Here is a 22,444-nt window from a genome sequence, read left to right as displayed (position 1 = left end):
ATTTTTTTTTTTTTTTTTTTTAAAGTGAGAGAGTGGTGTGGAGTGCTTGCTTTTCTGTTTACTTTCTGTTGATGGCCTGTTTGTTTATGGGTTGTACTTTAGTTCCTAATGCTATAGGTTTTGATTATTCCATATATTTGCTTTGGTTTTTTGGATCTATCTCTGTTTTGTAAAAATAAATAATTGCAAATATAACAAAAGAAATGAAATTGTAGCAGCCCAGGGGATATTATATAACGTGGCTGATCTGCTCTGGATTACCGTGATAAGAACTGAGACACACATGCCATAAATACAAAATACAGGCTTGAGATGCAGGCAAGAACTAGCTAAATGTCAAGCGTTTTGCAGACTTGCAGAAACTCTAGTGATTTGTGGTTTTCTTAGGATTTTTACGTGCTCGTTGAGGTGGCTTCTAGAGTATTGACCTAGAATAATTTTCTTCAGTACTATAGGTGATTTTTCTTCAATTGTTTTCCTCCAGATTTAGTAATCTCAGTTCATGGGAGTTTAAAAAAGTCTAAAAAATGGGAAGACACTTTGTAAGTAGTAAGCTGGAGGAGGAATTAATAATACCTAAGGCAGAACATGAAGCTGAATGGTGTTACACTAAACTAAATTTTTGTGTTAATCACACTGTACAGGAAACTGAACTTTACGGCCCTATTCACAAACAATAGACATGCTTATGGCATATTTAACACGGTAACCACAGTAAGGAAACTTAAGTTGTCATCAGAATCCTGACAATTGTTTTGCTAGCTGATTTTTTAATAGTGATTATAATTGCACATTAAAACATCTAAACCAAAAATATTCTTAAAATACATATTCTGTGAATTTGTCTTCTGTGTCCTTGCTTACGGGGAAAAAAAACAACTCTAAAACCTGTTTCCAGAAGGATGCATGGGAAGCAGTCTTAATTTTTTTAAATTTTGTTGTTCGATTTCAAGAACTTCGTAAAAATTCTTGTTACTAGGTTTGGATAATTCAGCCAGATGCTATATGGTTGGTGTTGGTTCAGATGCATACTGTAATCTCATTGGCAGTCATTCTGATTTTTATCACTCCGTCATATTTTCTGCCCTTGTCATCACTCTGAGCACGTTGCTGTGAAACGATGGTTTGGAGAAATGAGAATGGAATTCTCTTTGTGATCAGCTCAATACAAAATCTGTTGGACACATCATATCTGCATGATTTTCACGTGCAAAATCCTGTAATACTCTTTAGAGCTATAAAGCAGCATGGTATTTCATTCTCTGTTTTTATCATTAGTGTGTATAGTATGATCAGATTTACAGTTCTTAGTGTGCTAGGTAGCTGCGTTGTCTGGGAGGTTGTGCTGGAGACGGGGCTACACTGTCACTGGAAAGCAGTTTTCCCAATACAGTGAAGTTGTTTGGAATGAAACAAAGTGCAAGAACATTGAAGATAATGGACAGGAGCCTGAAATTCCTGAAGCCAAAAGGAGCCTTGGGCAGGACGTTGTGCTGTTTTGGAGTTAAAAGGATGTTTGATTTGAAGAAGAACTGTAAGAATTAGGGTGCTACTAGGAACTATTGCTATTCTTCGGAGTGCCTAGTACAGCCTTTATGGCCCCTGGGATACCCTTACACGAACACAAGACGCCACAGAGGTTTTGTGCTTTGGCCAATGGTGTCATCAGAATTTGTGTGAATAGCTGGTAACCTGCCTGAATGGCATTTTCACTTGGTTTCAAGGCACTTTAATTGAAAATCATTCACAGTCTTTTGTTGTACATGCACAGATTAAAGCCAAGAGAGCCCTGTGTGAGAGCTAAGAACAAAACTTGGCCCGTGTGTAAATCTCATATTTTCACTTTGGCTGGCATTAGCATTAAGTTTATTAAAATATGTATAATAGGTAGTGCAATAGCTAACAAACTGATTCAATAAAAGTTATAGCACACATTTTTGAAGTCAGAAAGTGTCGTAAAAAGAAATAATGCGTGCTAACTGTAAAACGGCATTATATATATTGCTAATTAGCCCCCAGACTTATTCTGGCTTTGTATTTATGTCTTATACCTTTCTTCTGGTCAAATAGCAGAGGATAATGTTCTGGCTGTGTGGTGTGAGCATACTGTATTTTGTGATTTGCATAAATTTGCAAACTGTAGCTAGTAAAGTTACCTGTTCTTTCCTAATATGGAAAACCTGAAGTTTATCCATAGCAAATTTGCAGAGCGGTCCTGAAAGTTTGTCTGTGCAGAGATAAATGTCATAATACCAATTTCTGGTGTATATGAGTATGGTGCTAGTATGTGAGAAATGGAAGAGCCCTTTTAAGAAATTATATTTGGTCATGGCACCTGTATTTCCCTACTTAATTGGTAATTTCATACGTGGCTTTCATTTGAAAATTTATGAGCAGAATTTATGGAATTTATGGAATAAGTGCTGTATCTAAATAGTGAAGCAGCCATGAAAACCCTTCCCTTAATTTTCAGTGTATCGACTCTGCAGCTTAAACTCTGTACTTTTCCCAGTGAAAGATGAGCAAGACTTGGATGCAGTAACAGTGACTGGAGTTTGATTATCCAGTGCTACATTAAGAATATCAAATGACACTTACCCAGTACTGTTGCAAAGGAGAGTTTTCCTAATTTTTTTTTTTTTAAATGCTCAAAAAATCTCAAGAAAGTGAACTCAAAATCATGTTATATGAAAAAGACAGACTATGTTAGTTACGATTTTCTTTTTCAGAGCTTTATGTGGTTGAATTTGTGGTTAAAGGTACGTGGCTTTGTAGAAACCTGCTTAAACACCTTTAGAATAATACCTCTGTTTAATCTCTAGCCTGAGTGCAGTAAGTGCTGGAATTGTATAAGGACTACATGGGCATTTTTTTTAAATTGGCTTCGGTATTCATAAGCATATGCTGTCCCAACATTCTGTAGTGCATTAATATACACCGTAGCACACACATGGTGCATTTATTTTGCTCTGTCGTTCTTTTACGTATGTGAGATTTCCTTCCTCTTCTCTTGTGTAAGTCTCCCTGTCGTATATTTAACACAGAAATATATGTGTTTGGGTGCAAGGAGATCAGAGAGTAAATCCAAACTTCCTTTATTTTAAATTAAAAGTAGTCTTAAGCCAGCAGGGCTAAATGTGAAATAGCCTTTTGATTTATCAGCTGATATGGGACAGCCAGTTTAAATCTGAGGCCCTATAGCCAGTAAGTTTTCTTCATTCAAACCCTGTGAAATTGCCTGAGAATTTTGCAACGACTGCAAACCAATGGTTGCATAATTGTGCATATCGGAGGCTGTATGCTATATCGTACCTGCAGTGCTGAAGTGGATCTCGTTTCAGCATTTAACAGCATATTATTTAGTCCGTTAAGCTGCCTGCTCTTTTCCTGCCTGTCTGGTAATTCCTTCCCCTTGGAAAACACGAGCTCTCCCTCCCTTTGAAACTCCCACACATGCTGCCCATGCTTCCACTGAGGCCATCCACCCTGTCTTGATTCCTCCCTGTTCCCACTGAAACTGTCCTCAATCATTTCCCCGACAAACCTCCCATCACCATTTCCCTCCCACTTCCACTGACGTCAGCCCTCCTGTGCGGAGATCCTTGCTCCCACTGAGAGGATCCTTCCCACGCTGAGACACACAAACTTGTCTCAGTCTTTATGGCTCCAGGCTTTCAGGCTGATGCTTTTTATGCTGTTGTTGCAAGGCATGAACGCTTTTCTCCGGGGGATAGGAGTCTAATTTTCAAATGGTATGGAGTGAACTGGTGTAGTAACCTGTGAGCTGGGTTCATATTTAAGTCTGTTTTTTGTCCTTACCTTTTAATTTCCTGTTGTTTGAAATGTAAACTGGAAAAAAGCAAACTGTAAATCACTCCCATCGTATAGATCGCTACACTACTCGGAGAGCATAAGCTGTGTTTTCCATTTTTAAAGCATTGTTATTGGTACCTCTCCTGGTCATGCAAACCAACTCATGCAAGACGTGTCATTGCATCTGAGGGAAATTCCTTGTGTGACTGAGATCAGCAAGGTTAGACCTGAATTTTTGGAGCACTTACTGTTGGTAAAAACTTCCCTGGACTCCTCTCAGCTGTAAATTCATCTGCCAGACACAAAACACTGACTTCGCCCTTTGCATTGTTCTTCTCTGCCCCTGTTCTGAATTTGCTTTGTGTCTCTTCCCTGGCCATTTTAGGTAGGTAATTTCCAAGCTTTTCCTTCTCTGCCACCTGAGTGTGTCAATAGAGGAAGTATTAAAAACAAGCCTTTATTTCTACACTTCTAGGCACTTATCTTACTGTGTTGTACCCTTCGTATTCTGAACTATATGCCTCAGATTGAAGTGTAAGTACATCCACAGTGAGAACTTTTCTAGTTGTAGAATTTATGTGTAAGCCAGGCAGAAGAATGGGAGGTGATAGTTCTCCCTCCCTTTCCACCATTCCTGAGATTACATGTGGTGTGAAATTCCAGTGCAAGGTACCAGCATTGCCTTGCTATTTAAGGTGCCAGAAATTCAAATTTTACATCCAAAATGCTAAGTCTAAATATAAATTAAAGATATGAAATGGTTACACCCACTTGCAGATACTTCATGTTCAATGTATTTTAGATTAGAAGATGCTTACAATCTATGTGAATATGAAGAAGGTCTAATTAAGAAAGTTGCTTATAGTTCATTTGAAACTTAGAAATAATGCTTGGACACTGCTTTGCTTCCTATTGTATGCTTTAATATCTGTTCCTCACATTCAAGTAAATGTCCATGTCAAGAAAATAAGAGGTATTTGAATGAGAATTATTTTTAACATCCATTGAAATTGAAATTGTTATATCCAACAGTTGCCACTACTAACAGTGATAAATTGCTGTTTTACTTTAGTTATTACATGAGCTTCTGTTCACCTCTCATGGCTGTCACCTTGAGAAGGGACTCCAGAATTGGGTTTCTTAAGCAATAGTAACAATACACTGGAAACATTCCACTTTTTGAGCACTTGGAATGCCAACTAACTTTCAAATGAGTCCTCAAAGAGGAAATAAATATTTAGAAATATAGACAGCTAAAGCTCTTATTAGCTCTCAGGAAAAAGGGAAAGAAACCTAAAGTAAATATGGTAAGGAGCAGACTGGCCCCAAGGTGAAATTGTTTAAATACAAGCTTTATGTAAATTGTCGCTTTGACAGGGGACCACAGAAGCACCTGCACACATAGGAGAACAATTTAACATTGTGTTCTATTTTGGTGGTGTGTATGGACAAAATATGCCCACATTATTAACTGCTTTACTAGCCGTGGATGATGGAATTAAAGCATTGCTAACACTGTTTCACGTAGAGCGTGATTTCATGTCCAAAGCATAGCTTTCCGTGTGAATTGCAGTGTTTTATACGTCAGACACATTCATCCAGTGGAGGTTCACTAGGAATTTGCTTGGCCCTGTGACATTGTACGCATTGCTATCCGTCCATTGGGTAAAATAATTAGGTATCTTCATTTAACCGTAATTTAAATTGGCACAGGATGACAAGATGCAAATTGAATAGCTTTAATGTGCATGTCATACTAAATGGTTTTATTGCACAGAGTCAGATTTTTAAGTTTTCCAAGGGGTCAGGGAAGTGATGTTGTTAAAGCCCTCCGCTTTTCAAAAAGATTTCAGCATTCAGCCCCTTTTCGGTACTTTCTTGAAATCCCTGTTGGGGCCAAAATGTAATAAATGATGTTGGTACTCATGCCATGAAATTAAATAGTGGAGTCTCTAATTTGTGCATTCTTCCAGACCATCCCATTGTACTATGGGTTGAACTGTTGGCTTCAAATCAAACTCCCAGGCCCTTTTCTCCTCTTCCTTGTAGAATCTGTAAGTCTGTCGCTCTACATAAAGTAAAAGCTAGCTTTGTTTCGGGAGAAAGGACAAGGGCTAGAACCTACTTTTTGACATGGAAATGCATTGACATGAATTAGGTTTGGAATGTGGTTGACCAAAGTAATTTGAGATGGTTTTTGATAGTGTTTTAAGTGTTTAAAGTTAGTCTGCATATGTATGTAGAGAATTAGTGTCCTTGCAAAGCAAAAGAACTTGGAATAAAAAAAGGAATATTCAAGATTTAAAACTAGTTTTGGGAATAAAATACTACTGTTACTGAAAAAGAGTCTGATTCCCGTATGAGGGACTCAAGTTGGGATTCCCATTTTTGCTTGGAGAAGGAGGAAATACTGCTTTTGGTTCTGCTACTCTATTACCTGATAGACAATTTTTGAGCACTAGATCCCTAGAAAGTAGGATAGCATATTTTTGTTGGTGTAAAGACAATCTCTTTGTTGGCCAGATAGGTCTTTCATTCCTGAATGAACTAAACAGATACTATTTCAAGGATTATTTTTTTTTTTTGAATCAGGATAGAAATTAATCTGCTTGTTAATATTTTTAACAGATTTAAATTGTGTCTGTTTCTTTATTGGAAATCAGAATTCACTCTTTTTGCAAAAGCAGAATTATTTTGCATATTAATTTAAAAGTTGCACAGGAAACTTCAAACATTTTATATGCCTGGAAAGATCAAACATTTTGAAGTAAGAGCTGTTTTCCTCTATAAATCAAACATTTTACATAGTGACATGAATAGATTTCTGATATTGTTAAGGGAAAAATTATAACCTTGAAAACTTTTCATTGTTTTTTAGATTTCTCACTTTCCCAAGTAAATCCGTACAAAGAAAACACAGACTCACGGGGCAAATATGAAAGAACAAGATCCTGTACTTCCCATTGTTTTTAACTTCAAGTTAGCAATGACCTTTAGCTCCCTGCTGGGATGCGGTGGAAACTTTATGAGGCCCCATCTTACTTGCCACTAAAAGACAATGTATTTTAAGTTACACATTTACCATCACTTTCTGTCTTTCAGTTTGAAGTTCTGTTATCTCTAATAAAATTTAATCAGACAAATAACCTCAGTAAGATCAGCAAAGTAAACCTTCTTTAAAAGGATCTTGTTTCAAAAAACTGCTAATGTATTAATTAAAGCACAACAAAAGAACCTCAATCCACATTGAATACAATCTTCCTGTATTTATGAATATCTACACTTTTGCATCATCAGATAGATGATGTTCCTCATTCATACTTAATTATCAGAATTGCATCTCTTCTGACACTGAAGTGTAGAACTCTATTTTACAACAGTGGTTTTAATTCTGAGTTTTTAAATGCACAAATGTATCCATGCGATAGGTAAATGGGTCAAGACCAGCATTCAGCTGAGACGACTGAGTTAGCAGATGTGTATTTCTTCTTTTTGGAATACTGTCTGCTGTTTCTTTCAATTTTAAAGGTTTGGTTTGGTTTTGGTGGGGTTTTTTTGTGTTGTGTGTTTTTGGTGGTCGTGGTTTTTTTGTTTTTTTAAGTTAGGTCAGAAATTCCACAAATGGTCGAGGACAACCATGCCTACTACTTTGGTAACTTGAAGCAGAAGTGACTTGCCCTGCACACTGCTGCAGTTTAACTGCCTGGTAAAATTACGCTTTTCCATGAGCTGAAACTCGGTGATAAATATCTTAGCATAGGATGAATATCAGAATGTAAGTCTGCAAGTACTGGAATCCAGAGCTGTGCCTGACACTGAAGTGTGGATGGCACTGGGATGGCTGGCATGATATCTGCATTTTGTTTTTCAAAACAAAGCAAAGAATTATTTTCAAATACTGAAGAGGTTTATTGGTGGGCCAAATTTTGACTAAAATGACAGTGTTTCAACCCCATTAAAATCCATGGGCTCAAGGGGTGCACCTGAGGCAGAACTTGGACTGCTGTGTTTGCCTCTCACTATGGTAGAAAATAGCTCCCTGTTGGATATGTGATTTGAAAATAAAAATAGTGGCAATAATATTTGTATTAAGGGCTACATTATTGTCTGTCATTCCAGAAAGACATCAGTATAGTTCCAGTGAACAAGTTCCTGGCTGTGCTGAAGCTGGTGGCAAAGTTCTTAAAATTTTCAGAATTTGATCTCTGGTCTGTAAGCAAAACTTACCTGGCTTCTCTGAAGTGCAGCTAGGGTATCAGCTCTTACGGTTGAGTCCCATGTTTTATGATTGCTTAATCCATAACTAATGCAAAAAACTACCAAAACTGATATTATTAACTGTCTAATGACAGGAGTAATGGGATAGCAAATTGATTTTTTTTTTCTTTTGTGTATGTGGTTTTGTTTTTCTTTTTTTCTCCTCAGCATCATATAGCAGTGGGGGCTGTTGAGTAGTAGCTGCATAAAGAATATAAATTGCGGTGGCTTCAGGTCATAAACAAAATCTGCACATCTGTTGTTCTTGAGAGTGGTGACTCTCAAAACTTTGAATTTCTAGGCATTCAGAAGAACTTTTTCCTATGTATTTGTACCTGTGTAGTTCTCCACTTGCATCTGAAGCATGTTGGGATGTGTTACCTTGCCTGGTGCTTTATGGTTGCTGTTGATCGTTCTGTGAGTAATGATGCAGCGGTGTGGCCAAGGCTAGAGATACTGAACTGAAATCGGAAGCAGCAGACTGTGACTGGTTAGTGTATGGCTCTTTGGCTGACTCGCCGTGTGTTTCTGCTTGAGCACTTCAGCTTGATTATGTATCATGCAGGGTCAGGGCCATCATATACCCAGGAACGTAAGAGTTGCACTCAGATCAAACTGTGTCCATGTAACGCAGTGCTTTGTCTCTAACAGCAGTCAGCAGAGTGTGCTTTAGAGAAAGATGCAAGAAATCTATTTAAAGGTACAAAAATGAGAAGAGTTTTTCATGTTCCTCTTCTGGCTTTAGTCTGGACATAGTGATTTACTTCTCACTTTTCACAGTTTTGGCATGTAGTATGATAATATTTTAGTTTTATCTCCTTAAAACTTGGTTGCTAAGTTGACAAATGAAGTAAAAAAATTGTACTCTTGAGTGGAATTTGTGAATGGAAGATTAATTTCCAAACACCATCCATGTGGATTGTTTATGTATTTGTTTCTCCAAGTACTGTTGCAGGGACAAAGAACAACTGATGAAAGTGTTTAAAAGAAAGCAAGGGGGATGAATTGTAACTAAATATGGGTTTGCATTTTGAAGAGGACTTCATGACCAGAGAAGCGAGTGCTTTTTTTTTTGTACAAAAGGCAGAGTATTCTGCAGATGAAAAAAAGCTGAGGATAGTGTTGATATTTTAGAGGAATGAAACATTTCAAAGCCAGGCAAAGAGGGTTTTGCAAACCCAAACAGCTTTTGTTTTGTTGACAACTGCACTGCGAGGAAGAGTACATCCTGTGAACTCAGACACTGCTTCACGTGCCCATTGATTCTGCAGTAACTTTTAATTTACTTAGACAAAAAGAAAACAAATACTTTTGCTGTGGAAGTGATCTACTTTCTGCAGAATTTAAGATGAAAGAGCTGTTTTGTTTATACTGTCAATTAGTTATGTTGTCATATGTCCTCAGTTCTGGAAATGTGTCTTGTTCCTTGCTATTTAATGCCATGGAGCTGAGATCTGTCATGAGAGCAGGGTCAAATTCAGTGGTAGTGCTGTCACTCACAGCCCCTAAGCCTAGCAATGAATCTTTTTCCCTCAGGGAATAATTTAACAGTTTACCAAACTATGGAATCTTTTACTTTGGGGTAGCTGGTTACTTTTTAGGAGGGGTTTATGTTTTCTGAAACATTATTGCAAGTTACAGCTCTTTAAAATGAATGTGTTAGAGCAGTACCTTGCTGGGAACCAAGTTTTCCCCAAAAAGCGGCTTGCATAGCCTTTTCACAGTGCCCTGCTTCTGGTAGTGGTACCGAGTAGCAAGAACCAGCTTCTTGGGGATAAGAGAGATTTAGCTTTTATGATCCTTGTTAATAATAATAATAAAAACTCATAAAACTAATGAAACTGCTCAGTGAGGAAGCTGATCCATCCCTCTCACCCCTGGCTTTGGTGAGAAGGGCAAAGGCTGTATTAGTCCCTGAAGGACAAGCAGTAGTGTCAGCCTGCTGTCTTGGTAGCAAATATTAAAAGATGGAATTTTGGTGGGCATTCTTTACTGTTGGTTCCTAGAGCTAAATATTGATATATGAGCTTATGATACTCTACTGAAAAACACAATTCTGCTGTCACTGTTTATACATTATAACATTTGGAAGATTTTTTTTTTTTGAGTTAGAGTGGGAGTGGAGCAGAGGGAGTAAGCCCTGCTAGTGGTTGGCGGAAGGTATGGGAAGTCTAACAGCTTGTCTGATCCTCAGACTTAGCCCCTAGTCACACTGTGACCATGGGAAAATTGCCAGGCATCAAATTTTCAGAGAAGCGTGTTTGAAGTTCACATTTTCTAAAAAGCTAAGCTCTCTTGTGAATTGCTTACAGTGAGATTGATAGCTGGACTGTCAAAAAAGTGAGCTGAAATTACCATCTCTTATTTTGCCAATTGAACTAAAAAGGACTTCTTTTTGGAGGTTACATAGCTCTGAAGTTTTCTCCTAACTTTATCTTGGCTGTTCTGATTGCTAAGAGCTCTTACAAGGCTCTCTTGTGCTCTTTGGGCAATATAAACTCTATTCTGCTGTGCTCTGCTAAGGTTGTGGGACACTGTTCACAGGGTCAATTTTGCTTTGGGGGTAACTTTGCTTTGTTGGTACACAAAGTCTAAGCAAACTGGAGAATTTTAAGGAGTGTGGAAGTGAAATACACCTGGTGCAGGCTCAGGGAATGGAAATACTTTCCTCTCTCTCTTCTGTGAGCCTTTGAGCTGTGCTAGGAAGTGCAGGCTGCGGGTGTTAAGAGGTAGCTGTGACGTTCAACCCTTTATTCTATGGAGAGCAGTTATGTGGATAAGGAGGTGCCTCCCTGATAACGTTGCACTGCTCTGTCATTGACTCCTAAATTTAATCATGAGGTCAAGACCAGAGGCCCGTGTAGAGTGTAAGTGGTGGCGTCCAGTGCTTGACTCTGAGGTCACTATGGCGAACGGTTTTGCTTGTAGGTTGCAGAAGTCTCAGTTGTCTCCACAGGGATCTTTACCTAGTTATGGAAGAGTGATTTGTCATAAATGGTTGAGAAACCTCCTAAATTTTTCCATCATCAATTGGAGCAAGGACGCTGTCTCCCTCCGTCAATTGTTTCCTGAAGCCTGTGTTCAGCAATGAGGCCATGTGGTCTCTTGCCCTTTCTCCATGGATGACCTGCAAAGAAGAACCATCATCCCCCCTCAGGAAACCTGATACTTTTGGTCAATGGCCCCTTACATTTTTTTTCTCCCCAGCTGACTGGCATTCCAGCTGACTGATCAGAGAAGTACACAGTTGCATCCACTTCTTAGGATTCGCTATGCCAGTGCTGTTCCCTTTGAGGATAAAGGTACCAAGGAAGTGTGTTCTGTTGAGCATACCTGAAAGCAGAGCAGCACTTCCCTGGCTGAGGCCAGTCACTTTGAATTCTTCAGGATCAAGTTTCCTCTTAATCCTGTAGCAATACACTTACTAACAGTAAATACACAGGTGAAATACTATCTGGGAATCTTTAAATGCTTCACTACTATTAGCTTCATGCCACTTTGTAAGAGGTACAAGGACCTGTAAAGTGTCTCGTTGTGGTTTTTCCCCTCTTTTTTTTCCCCCCCTCCATTTTGCACAGAGGTGGGTATGGGCAAAGGGCTTGGCATTTCTTTTCATCGTCTTCCCCAAAATCTGGAGGTCCCAAGCCAGCAGGTAGAATTTCTAGGAGATTCTGCTACAGGAGGGGTTTCCACAGCTGGTTCTAAAATAGTTTAATGATTTTTAAGGTAAGCCGACAAAACGTTTCATGTAGAAGGAAAAGCATGATGGAGGATTGCCAGGGTGAAGAGGTGCTGGCTAAGAGCACCGCACTTCTGTTGCTGGGTGCTGCAAGAGGTCTTCATATCCTTGAGAGTCCGAGTTAGGTTTGGGAAACCTTGACCTCTGTACTGAGGAATGAACTGAGGCCAATGGTAATGGTTTGTTTAAACAGGAGTCCTTAAACCCAGATTAATCAATTACTATAACTCAGTTTGGTTACTACAGATGTTTTTGTCCTAGAATAGACATGAGCAGACTGTCCAGAGGAATGCATATGTACAGAATGTTTGCCAATTAGCTTGCTGTTAAATAGAATATAAATCCCTGACTTGGTATACTCTAAGGTCTTACTTTTTAATCTAGCTTGGACAGAGTCTTTAACGTGTACTAACCTTCTTAAGGTATGCATCAAAGTGCTTTATTCAAAACCATGAACAACAAAGATGGAAATACATTTAGGGAGTATAGAGCAGCTTGGTCTTCCTGGTGCTCTCTGAAGTTGCCTGACTTTATCTGGGTAGGACAAACGTCTCAAATTGTGGCTGCCACGTCACTGCACCCATCTGCAGAACTCAGTACTGCGTGGTGAGAGCTTGGACCTTCACAAGAAGGTCTCCTCAGGAGGTTCTCCTTCTTCTCTCCGAGTCATACATATCTTTCTAGAGGTCAGGCTATTTTAAGAAACCATCAGCGACTATTCTCAAGTGCTTATGCTGCTTAACTCTAAAAATAGTAAAAATTATGAAGCTCCCCAACATGCTGGGACAGCCGGGGGGCTTTCTTGGGACGCTTTGTAAAATAGCACTATCTCTTATCACATGAGCTCTTAATTTCTCGGTTTGGAGAAGTACACAGCACTTTCCTACAGTGCGTAGCTGAGCACTTTCAGAGCCTGCTTCTTCACACAAAATTTTTGAAAGATGACTGTTAACTAAACTTGCCTTAATTAACTTGACAATTTCATAGCTACTTTGAACAGCTCATTAACTGCAGGCTACAGCTTCTTTGCGGCCAAAGCTCCACCATACATCATACAGTGAACCTGCTGACGGGAGGGTACAACTTCCAACCCATGCTTCAAGAGATCAAATTTATTACTGTATTCCTGCTTCTTCTAAAACCAATGAAGGCCTCCTTTAACAGATACTGAAAATACTTTGATCTATGGTATGCTCCTATATAGCGCTGCAGGTCCAACTTTGCATGTTAAAGCCAGTGCTGTTTTACATATGCTGCCAAGGTGATAGTGATGTTGGGGTGAGGACAAGTGGCTGTGGCTGAGTTCCATGGATTGCAGTTCCTGTATGATCCTGATTGAAGATCTACAGTAATTTTTTCACTTTTTTTTTAAACTATCCTACATATACAATTCCTTGTTACTCAGCTCACTTATAAATAGAGAATAGTTTATTGTTATCTGTTTCCTTATAAATTAATTGATCTGGTTTATTTTTGTGCTTTGTCCTTCCGCCCGATAGTATAGAAAATTTAGTCTGTCTGAGGGCTGTTAAAACACCTGCTGAAGGCAATGGAGTCTGAGCTTGCTGACTGCAGTTTAGCTCGCTGGGTTTCTTCAACTTGGCCTTGGAGAAAGAGTAAGTACTGTTTGGAAGAAGTTTGCAAACCTCTGCTGCCCTGAAAGATCCCATCATATGTTACAGAAACAAATGTCTAGGGTCTTAAGTCATGAGGCATCCTCCTGTCACCTCAGATGTTAATACTGCGATGGTCTGTTCTTTATGTTGGTGATTTCTTACTGATGTGGCTAGGGTAAAGCCTTGCTCCAATTGCAGCGATACAGATACTACTGTGCTTGTGGTGGCGTAGTTTATGCCATTTGAGAGTGCAAATACAATGGTATAACTTCTTCCACAATGGAAACTTTTCCTGTATTTCTTGACTTGTGGAATTATACTTAGGACACATTTCTAATTTAGGCAAAGATTAATACAGGCAAGGCCAGGAGTGTATTATCTATCCTAGAAATGTCAGTGAGGGATTTGGAATTTTTAATAATATTTTACACTGGAAGAATCTCTGTTATGGATATAGTGATAGTGAATGGGGTGGGGGGAACATGCTTTTGTTAGAATAGCTTCTCTCTTTTTTGAGGAACCAGTATAAAGTGTACCAGCAAAACCAGTTTTGTTACTGTTAACTCCATTTGCAATAAGAAGTTTTCCCAGGACGCTTGTGTTATACCTATGCCAGGATTTAAGGACTGTGGTAGTGAAATGGAAGTGAAGTGAGAACCTGGTACAGAGTCAGCACATGGAGCCCTTCTCCTTGTTGAGCCTTTGGACTGTGATAGTTTCTGGCAGCTGATGTCTATGAACCACTTGCTTGCTTTTATGATGCCTTTACAGCAAGAATTTGTAGCAGTGAGAGCTCCAAGGAACTCTGCTAGCACTCTGAATGCTGCCACGACACTGGTGCTTTTTTGGAATTTTTCCTCTTTTGGACAGGTAGATTTAACAGGAAATAGTTTGGCCAAGATATGAAATGATAATGTGGATATTTGCAAATGTTTGGTAAGAAAAGGCATTTTTGGTCAGCAAGGCTTTGTAGGCTAGACCAGGCAGTAAAACAAACAAGGGAAGAGTCCTTGAATTAGGACAAATAAATGATTGTTAATGGCCTTTGTCCTCTGTTGCTGTTTGTGTGCCTTTTACTGTAGGACACTGCTCTTCAGAACAGGCTGTGAGTATGTGGCTCTGCACTCTGCAACTTAAGGTTATTAAGGAGATGTTGAACTCTCAGTTAATTAATTGCATTGTTTAGAACCGATTTAATGTTAATAATTATCTCATGAAACTATTCTAGCTTTATGTTTGAATATGGAACAAATGATTATTGTATGGAAGATACTGAATTACCAGGTGTGATTTGGTGACAATTTGATGGTAATGCAAAAAGGCAACTTGTGATACAAATGTTGTCATGCCACAGCTGCTTCTGCAGCAGAACTGCCATTTTACTGCCTGTTTCTGCTTGGCCTTGTTACTTTGGCATCCATGGTGGTCTGTAGTTTTTCTTTAACTTGTTCAGTCATACATAGCGGAGGTTTCTTTCTGCAACCCCTTTTCTTCCTTTTGCCATTGTGTTCTACCTTCAACTGCCATTTTCACATTTCTAATGCTTATATATACACGTATCTATAATTATTTTGGGTCACAAATAGCATATATCCTCTCACTGATGACACTCACGTCAGCTCCTCTCACTTGGTACTTTTTTTTAATGAAGTGCTTTTGTTGGGTGAAGGTTTTTGAGGAAGGTCTACCTTCTCCTTACCCACTGGCGTACAACACTACCCTAGAAATGATAGAATCTTTTTCTTTACAAAGAAACATAGCTAGTAAATAGATGTCTCCCTGAAAATCTTTATTTAGTACACACAGTGTACTCTTAATCATTTGCACCAAGGTCAATAGCTCTTAAAATGCCATTCTTATAAATCAATCTGATATTAGAGGAGTATTTTCATAGATGTGTACACAAACTCAAACCAAGAAATATTTTTTTTCTCTAACTTCAACTAAAATGCAGTAAACTTATTTCTAATCTGCTGTATTAGAAAAATGTTTTTTTCATCAGCTTTCAAGATTGCAATGCTGTTCTATGCTTAAAATATTTTCCTCACTGACATTTTAAATTGTAGGTATGTTCTTGTGTTGCTTAACAAAAAGAAATAACATTGTGGGGAAAAAATAGTTTTGTTTTTCATAGCACAAAACAAATAATTAGTTGATGTGTAAATTCCTTAATTATAGTTTGTGGATATGAATTTTAGTTATTTAAATATTAATAGAGACTGTCATAAATGACATTAAGCATGGACTCCTCATCCTGTATGATTCAGCTGGTGCTGACACAATTTCATAATAAAAATTAGACATTTTCCATGCCTTTTTGTAATCATGTCAGTTTGGATACTTGCTGTAAAAAGGGAATACCTGCCTGAATAGTTGTGATCGAACTGAACATTGATCTGAAATGGAAACTTATTTTTCCCCTTACTGGGGATCTTGAAATGGCTTCCCAAAGTATTGAAGCTCAAACTAGTTTTGTGACAGCTTTCTTTTTGACAAGGACCAAGTGGAAGAATTGTTACTTTTCCTGCAGTTACACTCCCATAATTTCCATGTTTTTCAAAGGGTCATGTTCATTGTGTCTCTAATGTAATTAACTGCTATTTTGCATCTTTCAATAACCTTCAGAGCTTCCCATTTTCTCTTGCACTTGCAGAGTTGGTGACCATTGCAGAGATGACTGAACAGTGGTCCATGAGTGCCGCCTTGCTTGCGGAGCTGCATCCAGTAACTCCCTACTCTGCAGTCTGGTTTTGGGCCACCAACTGTTGTTCATTGGTTTCTTGAGAGTAGTGTGAACAGACTGAGAGAGGTCTGACTCTCATCTTGATTGCATTGAGGCTGGGAGGAAATTTTATTTAAGTGGTATTATGCAAGTAAACCAGAGCAATGTGCTGGATTCTGAGATGAAGTGTCTTGCTTCTGTCTTTGTACCCACGTTCTGGAGCCAAGCTGATGCTTGAAGCCCATACAATTAATGAAAAGGCTGGTTTTCTCAGAGCTGTTACGTTATTAGCTGGTTTTGGCTACTCTTTTTCCTGCCTGATATATCACTACTAAAAACTGAAGTGGAGGGTGGTCCGTGCTGGCTTTAGCCTACTGAGGTCTCTTGCTGCTATGTTAGAGCTCCAGCGCGCGCGCGTGGTAGAGCACATTTGAGTGAAGCCTGCGAACTTGGAGACCTTGGTGCTGAACAAAACTTTCTAGCCTATTTGAAGTCAACTGTGTGTCTAGTGACTGGAATGGTAATGGTCGTCATTAATGTAACAATCAACCAAGTTGCAGAAATGACAGAAAATATATAATAAAATGAAGTAATTTATATAAACTTGTGATATTGCCATAAAAAGGTCTGTAAAGTCAGGCTTAATACAAAAGTATGCTAACATGTATTGGTACGATATCTTTATGTAGGCTGGAGATAGGTTTGCATGTTGTGGGGAAGCTCTTCATTGAATCTCAGCAGTCATTTCTTTTACACTTTATGACCTTCCAGTTCAGTCCATGGAAAATAAACCTAAAATCTAATTACTGTGTATATTTTATTTTTTGTTCTTTAATTTTTCTTTGCCTTTTTTTATAGCATCTTTCCAAAATGCCTTGCCCTCTATAAACATTAGGCTATTAAATTTTTGAAGCTCGTGACCATGTTGTTCCATAGATCGCACATTCACTGGCATTTGCAGGGTAAACACCCTCCAACCAGAAACTAAGCAAGCTCAGTCTCTGTGGTACGCACAGTCCTCATACGCCCTGGGATCAGGCGTACCCAGCCGGTTTTCATGTCACTCACGTGATGCTGTTTCACACTTGGAGTACATCTTTGGGTCAGCACTTCCTTGCATTTTGAAAATACTTCTCTTTTTAGAGAAAGCAATTGCTTGATTCTAACTGCTCTTAGTAAAATAGCCGCTTTTAAGGGCTAATAAATAGGTATTTCTAAACTTTACAACTCTCTTCCAAGCAAAGGCTACCATCATCATTTATCCAAAATTACCCAAAAGAAACTTAGACAGCAACAGCAAATATAGCACAGATAAACTAAGAGAGTTGCCTGGGAAAAGCCTTCAGTATTTTCAGCAATCATTTTACAACAGCCAGGTTCCTCTTTTAAAAATCCTTGAGATGGATCACGTTGTGCCTTGGCAAAGACTTTTGGGATCTAGAATGATATTTTACTTAGTAGCTTGTGGGTTTCATTGCTCAGGCAGGAAGATAAGATGGTCAAATAGAAAAATGTTAACTTTGAATGATGTATAATGGTCAGTCAAGGCCATTGCGCAGCTTGTCTGCTTTGTGACAGATAAGCAACTGCGATGCAAGGACTACACATGGTTGTTAGTTTAAAAATTCTCATTTAGCTTTGTCTAAATTATAGGAGCTTTTTTCTGTGGCTGGAGCTATGGTTATTTATTTTGCTGTGTTGTGTTTTGGTGTTTTGTGTTTGTTTGTTGTGTGGTGGTGTTGTTTTTTTTTCTAGATACAAATGATACGCAATGTTGCTGAAGTGACGTGTTAATCAAAGGCTTAATCAATGTGATATTTGGGGAGGGGGAAGTGGAAATATATATAAAATATCTGAAAACTGTTTCTCATTTCAATAGCTTGAGGATTTCAGATGTCATTGTTAATGTTCAGGAATGACTGGCTGTACCTGTGATTTCAGTATATTCTGCTCAGTTGGGTAACTTGTGTTCTTGTAAGTGTGTTGCTGGGTAGGGCAGAGAGGAGAGAGGGTCATGCTGCATTGAGGAAAGTGGATTTAGGAAGAAAAACAAGTAACAATACAGCTTATTTGTGTTAGCAGGCAGTAGCACACATAGTTTGTACAAGTCTTTGTAATTGTTTTTGATAATCAGTCCAAAAAAGTGGAAAGAATTAGTGCTAATAAGAAATTCCATCTTTAGAATGTAAACTCATTGGGACAGGGATCATATTTTTCTGTATGTTCATAGGTCTGTTGTACACTTCAGTGCTTACATAGTACAAATGTAAAAATAAAATAAACCCAGTGATGATGTCAAGAAGTGAACTATCTGTTAATTTGCTCTCTATAACATCATACACTTTTTTTTTCTTATTTAGGCATAAAGAGAGTGCAAGAGTTGCATGTACAATTAGAAGTAATTTAGTTCAGTAATAGATGACTTGTGTCCCAGTTACTTACAGTAAAAAAAGAAAATTAACAGTAAAGCTAGCAGACTGAAGTTATCAACTGGAGGAAAAAATCAATCTTATTATATCAAAAGAATATATCACATGTTTCCATATATTTGCATGGCTATGTTTTTATGATTAAATGTATTTTGAATTAATTTTAATCCTTCATGTCTTAAAGTAAAAGAGGTGAAAGCGTCAAGATAAACCAAGATTGCTACGTCAAGTTGTATTCTGCATCTGGTTTTGCAACTGCAGTCCTCGGTAAATGGTGTTGCTCTGCCTGTGGTTGCCCTGGCTGATGCCAGCGGTGCTGTTGCAGATGGGGAGGACAGAGGTGGACCTGTCCCCTGGAAGGACATGAGACAGATGGATTTATCTCTTCATATAAAGTGTTTTTCTTAAACTATTGCATTAAGCCTGAGGGAAATGAACAGGTCTATTGGAATGAAATGTATTATGACATTTTAAACCAAAGCATTTTTTTGGTGATTGCTGAACTGGGTGTCTCTTGGAAATATACTAAACCAGAACTAGTTAAAAAAAACCAAAACAACAAAACACCAGCTAATATTCCTTCAGAAACAAAACCAGTGGTCCAGTTAACCACAGCATTCCCAGTGCTCCTGTCTGATGATGCCTGGAGCAATCTGCTGTGCTTCCTTCCTCGCTGCCTCTGCCCTTGTTGGGGCTCTGCTGGTTGGTGGATGTGGGACAGGACCCCTGGCACAGCTGCTTTCCAGGGTAGCCTCAGTACTTGAGATGGTAGGTCTAGTAGTTAGAAAACAAACAATAGAAATAATTAAAGTACTTGGGGTTTCTTTGATAAGATCTTGGACCCTAAGTGAGGTGCTGGAATCACCTGAAATAGATCTTGATAGTAAGATACCCAAAACTATGTCCTCAAGCAATAGGACTTCAGCTTCTCATAACAATTTTTTCTTTCCTGCATGAATGAGCAATGTCAGCACAATTCCCAAAGGATGGGTAAGGGGGCTGGCAGCTCCTTCTGGAACGGAATGCTGACCTTAGAATGACCTAATGCCCTGGGAAAAAATGTTCTTGCTTTACATTTTAAATTTTTACATTGGGATTAAGTCAGATACGTAAAAGACTGTCATGTAATTCACGTTCTTGACTCAATCTGATGCTGCATAGAGATTAAATAACTGTTTCCATGGATGTAGAAAGAAGTCTTGATGTGGACCGAGTAGCAATATTGTTTGGTTTGCAGGGAGGCAGGAGAGAATAGTGTCTCACATCCAGGTGTAGAGGATCATGTGCATGGGATCTGCTTTTTCCCATTTCATCCTTCCTCATCTGAATCAGTGAAGAAATCTCTTCTAGCTTTGACACTTGCCACCCTGCATCCTGCTGAGTGGATCCCCTCACAAAAAGCTGAGGAGATCAAGCCTTTTACGAGAAGGGGGAAGGAGCCCAGAGTCATCGTTTTTGTTCATCACAGCCTGGCCAAGGTCTCTGTGACTGTGGCAGAGCGTGGGATTCTGGACAAAGTGGGACAGCAGGTCTCCAGCAGTGCAATAGGGACTGCCTGTACAGTTCCTGTCGGGAGCAGACTAAATCCCAAGGGTTGGGGAGTCCAATGTGCAGGAATCCTATAGGGAGGTCAGCAAGTCCATAAAGGGTTTTTCCTATGCTTGCACTTTTTGGTCTTGTGAAGATGTCAAAAAACTGTCTTGCAGCAGGGCAGTGCTTCAGCTGTCCAGGAAGCTGCATACCTTTTCTTTACATCTCTTACCTCTTTGATTGTTCCTGTATGATTTTGACATTCCTCAGTGATACTTGGAGCTTTGTAGCACTATCTAGCTTGCTCCTCCGGTTGCATTGGTGAGTGGCGTACATAGGCTGGCAGAAAGGCAAGAGGGCAGAGGGTTGTTACCCTACAGCAGTATTGTTTCCAGAAGTGACTCTGTAAAATTGACAGCAGGAGGTTCTGCATTTGTTCTCTCTCAATCACTTTCCGATAAAACTTTGCTTAGTTTACAAGTCAAAAGGTGATTTTTCTCACAGCCGATATTTCAAACTCTCACATTTGGGTTTGACAATCAAGCTGTTTTCTGTCTGAATCTTACTTCATTGCCAGTAATAAAAATTCCAGCTCGCTCAGCCATGGTTATATTGGTTTTGCAGAGCTAACAGTAGTAAAAGCTTGGTTTTATCCGCAAAGTTAGCAGATTAGGTCTCAGAGAAACATCACCTAGACAACAGATGTATAGGAAAGTGCTCCTTTTTTATTGATGACTTAGCTTGGACCAAACACTACTGAAAACAACTAAATGCTTGTTTTACCTTCGTCGACCTTTGTGCATTCCTTTGCCTAGGTAAATGAGAAGAGATCTTACTTTGGAAGTATTGATGAGGCTTATGCAACTTGCTGTGTATTACTGACTATTCCAACAAAAATATTCATGTTACAGGACCTATTTCCTCTCCTGTCTTGGTTTCAGTACTAGTACTTGAATCTATTAAAGTTAAACCATGTATTATCAACCAGAACTTTATTCTCATGGAATTTTTAAAGTTCTATTTAAACGCGGATGGGCTCCATTCCTCTTGTATGTCCTCTCTCTACTATTATTTCCTTACTTCAATGATGTCATACAATTTCTGTTATGATTAATCCTTCATAGAGGTGACAACTTCATTTTGAAAAAGAAAAGATCAACATTTACCTTAAAGAAAAATGAAAAATATATCCGCTGCTGTTTGTCATTTTCTTGCTGTTACAGAGGTTATCAGCATACAAATGTCCCTTTGAAGTAGGAATGTAATTCTAAAATCCTGGGTGCATCAGTCCTATTAACAAGAATCTGTTCCCTTCTTTCACTCCTAACTTTTAGATATGAATAAGGCAAGTATTTTATAGTAAAATAAAATTGATGATTTGAGATGGTGTCTTTTGAAGGTATGGAAGAAACTTCTCAGTTGTGGAAAAGGCTGATGCTGCAGTGAAGTGATGCAGTCCCTCTTTGATAGTTACATTGATCTTTTATTTGAGTGCAGTTGTGTGTAGTAGGTTTTTCCTGTTACTGACAGAGATGTCTCCTGGCTGTTTAACTGTGGCACTTGTTCCTGGCGGTGCTGAAAGCATGGGAATTGACCACACCAACCCATGCAAGAGCAGTGCCTGTGCAAGCTAACCTACATTACACTACTGTTGAAAATAGATTGCTGTTAGCATTGAGAACAAACACTAATGGATACAGAACAAATAGGAAAAATTACAGTATTATAAATCAGCACCTCTGAATCCTGAAGGTACAACTTGGAACCGAGGGGACAGAATTTCAATCAGAAGCTCTGTATACACACTCAGGCTAGCGCTGGGCCTTGACCTGGAGCAAGGCTGCAGCATCGCGTGTCCATCACAGGGCATGCTGCCTTTCACCTGCTTTCATGGATCTTGGACACCCGCAGGCAGCAAACCATGGACTAAATTGTTTTGGTATTTCATTACTCTCTTTTCTGAAGGAGCTAAGTCCATTTGTTATTCTGTGGTAGGAAGTATCCCAGTTCATGTGCAAAAACTGGACATTCATCTGTTAAATGATGGTTATACCTTGGTGCATAGGTAGATGCTGGCACTTCTTATGCTACAGCTGGAAATGCACATATCACATGCTCGATAAGCCCATTATTTGATGCTACTGTTTTGCTCAGTGATGAATGAATTTGTGCGTATATGACAGGAGAAGGAATACGGCCTACCAGGGGCTCCATAAACGCAATGTGGTCCGTACCAGTAGAAAGATTTCTTAAGTCTGGTTTCTCTGTAGGCTGAAACATAGAGGAGGGTGCCCTGGATATGAGGGGCTCTTGTTTTAAGGGAAAATCAACACCTGCA

General features: G+C 39.0%; 1 protein-coding gene across 1 annotated transcript in view; it reads left to right on the top strand.

The window, feature by feature from the left end:
- LOC104160773 (high affinity cAMP-specific and IBMX-insensitive 3',5'-cyclic phosphodiesterase 8A-like) overlaps window positions 1–22,444 on the top strand; it is a gene marked incomplete at its 3' end in the record, with an annotated part of 118,103 nt that overhangs the window by 959 nt on the left and 94,700 nt on the right. The gene's annotated exons all lie outside the window — the stretch shown is intronic.

Source organism: Cariama cristata, unplaced genomic scaffold (assembly GCF_000690535.1).
Source record: "Cariama cristata isolate BGI_N322 unplaced genomic scaffold, ASM69053v1 scaffold5894, whole genome shotgun sequence".
Taxonomy (NCBI): domain Eukaryota; kingdom Metazoa; phylum Chordata; class Aves; order Cariamiformes; family Cariamidae; genus Cariama; species Cariama cristata.
The sequence above is the reverse complement of the archived record's forward strand: the minus strand, read 5'-3'. Positions and strand labels throughout refer to the sequence as shown.